The following is a 3,385-nucleotide window of genomic DNA, read 5'->3' as shown; positions in this document are numbered from 1 at the left end:
GGTAGACATTCTTTACTACTTAAGCCAAACTATTGTTTTATTTTAAGAATACTGCTGGGGACATATTTGATTTACAGTTTAAAGAAGTATCCTAAGGAAACTGTTTCAGGAGGTTATCTAGTTTTCATGGCTACAAAAATCTGCAGTCCATGAGAATTTGAGATTCTGTTCTACTTTTTCCTCTTTTTGATAAGAATACTTCTATAGAATCTTTGATCAAAATGTTCAATATTGGTGGTGGTTGCTTTTAAATGCCACTAAGTTGATTCCAACTCAGAGCACTCCTATATAGGGTTTCCAAGAGAAGCCAGTGAATTTGAACTACCAGCCTTTTGGTTCACAGTCTAGTACTTATCCTATTGTTCCACACATGTCAAAGGAGGCATATGTTGGTGGAGGTAATTAGCCATACATTCCATTTTCTTGAACCTCTTCCTTCAACTCTTTCTCTAGAGAAATAGAAACCTGTTATTGCGCATAGGATGGTTGCTTGCAAGTTTTTAAGACCCAAGTCATTATGGAATGAACCAAAACACTACACATGTTATTAGGTTATTCTGTAAAATCATGATCCTAAATTTCCAAACCATGGAAATGTTTAACTCTATGGGGTGTTTGGCTATATATAAGGAGCTTTGATCATTCCTGTTTTTCTAAATAAATGTATCTAACAACTTTTGCTAATCCTTCTTTTTGCAGAAGTCCAACTTACTGACAACAATTATATTAATCAGCTGCACAATAATAACCTTAATCAGTGTCTTTGTCTATCAGTGGCAAGAACAATTTTAAATATTGAACAGCGACAGATGCATGTGAAAGATCCTTCTATAAATGTACAAATAATAATGAGAAAAGACTTATTAAATTTTCATCCAGGTATTTCTATAATGTGATGCATTACCAGTTGTAAAATTAATTCTCCAGATCTGTTTCCTACATACATTTTCTGAATATTCCTACTTATTGGAGCATCTGGTTTACATTGTAACTAAGTAATACTGATACTTTATAATTGACCTCTTTCTGAAGCCTAACACCATGGGCTAAGTGTTATGTTGCCAACTGCAAGGACTATGGTTCAAACCCACCGGCTGTTCCACAGGAGAAAGATGAGTCTATCTGTTCTCATAATCTATCTGCTCCCAGCTAGAGGAACAGAAGCTACTTCTTGAAAGAAACACCAGCAGGAAAAATCAAAACCAAAAATGACAATCAGAGTGGCTACAAGAACAAGCAAGTTGTTTTCTGGGGAGTCATGAAGGAAAGCAATCATGTTATTTCAGGATAAATGTCCGTCCAAGACTGAAACTCAATGGGAACACACAAACAGGCATGTAAGCTGCTGTCAACCATGCTGATCTACTGGTGAATGGAAGTGGGAGGAAGACAACAATGACGATATGGACTGACTCTGACCACGTTCCTTAGATTCCCATCAACCTGGAGATGAGAAAGAGGAGGAAGGGCTGGTTGGTGTGAAGTATGGTGAGACCTGGGAAATCCTGAGCCATTGGACAAGGGCATAGCCATGGAGGACTAGAGCTGAGAGTGAAGTATTCAGCTGATATGAAGTGAGGGAAGGTGCACAAGAATGTCCTAACTTGCTGATAGTACCCATTTGACTTAGCTTTGATGGCTCGATGATCAGAACTCAAATAGAGGAAGATGAAAAAAAAAAAAAAAAGTTTTGATAAAGGAATAAAGGAAACAAGTGTAAATTGCTACAGTGTGATGAACTTGACCTATACTTATGGAAGTAGTAGCTCAAAATACCAACTGAAAGGGGAGGAATCTTCACATCAAGGATCAATCCTATCCCCTCTGTTCACAAGGATGGGCAACTTAGACATACGCTACCTAAAATGAAGGGGTGGGAGGCAATAGAGGCATGAAGTGACTGGCTTACAAGTTTTCAAGAGGGAGTTTAGAGTATGCGGGAAAAGGTATAGTCCCCACTGAATAGTTTTCATCTTGTCTAGATTGGTCTGGTGAAAGGAGATGGGGATAATGGGGATAAGATTCTTATGATTCAATAGTGAGTGAGTAACTGTTATTGTGACTAATTGTGAATGTCATAACTGTAAAGGCAGAACTTTTGTAACAAAAAAAAGGGGGAGTAGTTAATCTTACAGTCCAGGAACAGAAAATCCTAGAATCATCAAGGGAGAAGAGCATGTGGGAACCTGATTCTATGGAATCAGGAACACTACCGATGAAGGCAGAGGTGATGGCATGGAGAGATAGCACTCCTGTGGACTCTAGACTCATGGAAAGAGAAAGGTGTGTGCTGGTAGCCAGAAGGCAGGCTTGCAGAATGTGCCTTTCAGTTGTTCAAATGATTATATATTCCTGACTGTTTTTGTGTACATTAAAAAAACAGAGGGTATAGAAGCAAATACTATTGAATGATGATGATGCATAGAGGAGATTGTAATCTCTGTAATGAAGTGAAATATGATAGAATGAGTGTAAAACTGATGGTTTCCTATGTAAACTATCACTTAAATCACATTTTTAAAAAAGTTTATATACTCTCATACAGTCTTGGAAACCTGTTTAAGTCCTAGGAGTCAAAATCAGCTTAATGACTTTGGTTTTTTTATTTTTTTCTATTCATGCTAGATGAATTAAGATAGAATGCATTGTACTGTTTCTTTAACTGATATTGGGGGGTGGTTGTGTACAATTGACTTGGTTCCGACTTATAGCAATTTCAGAGGCTGCAAATCTTTTCAGGACCCCAAAGCCTCATGTTTCTCCTGCGAAATGGCTGGTAGTTTCCAACTGCTGACCTTTAGGTTAGCAGCCTGACTCGTAACCACTATGCTACTGGAGCTTCTTTTAACTGATAATTATTGTTGCTGTTGTTAAGTGCCATAGAGTCGGTTCCGACCCATAACAATCCTTATATAGGGTTTCTGAGAAGCAGTTGGTGAACATGAACCACTGACTTTGTGATTCAAACTTACCTTGCAGTCCAGCACTTTTACCTGCTGCACCACACCAGGACTCCTGTAAGTAGAAAATAGAGGTAACTACATTGTTGTTGTTATGTGCTGTGGAGTCCGTTCCGACTCATAGGTAACTACATTGTTGTTGTTATGTGCTGTGGAGTCCGTTCCGACTCATAGACCTTGTACATGGTTTCTGAGGCTGTAAATCTTTACAGGAGCAGAAAACCTCATCTTTCTCCCAAGGAACAGCTGGTAGTTTCGAACTGCTGACCTTGTGGTTTGTAGCCTGATTCGTAACCACTACACTACCAGAACTCCTTAGGCTACAATAAACCAATTGTGATCTGAAGAAAACCTGAAACTACACTGCAAGGATAGGCAATGGACAAATACAACACATCTTATAATTATTGCATATGCTGGTGTGG

This window comes from Chrysochloris asiatica, unplaced genomic scaffold (genome assembly GCF_000296735.1).
Source record: "Chrysochloris asiatica unplaced genomic scaffold, ChrAsi1.0 scaffold00218, whole genome shotgun sequence".
Lineage (NCBI taxonomy): Eukaryota > Metazoa > Chordata > Mammalia > Afrosoricida > Chrysochloridae > Chrysochloris > Chrysochloris asiatica.
Note: the sequence above shows the minus strand (reverse complement) of the source record.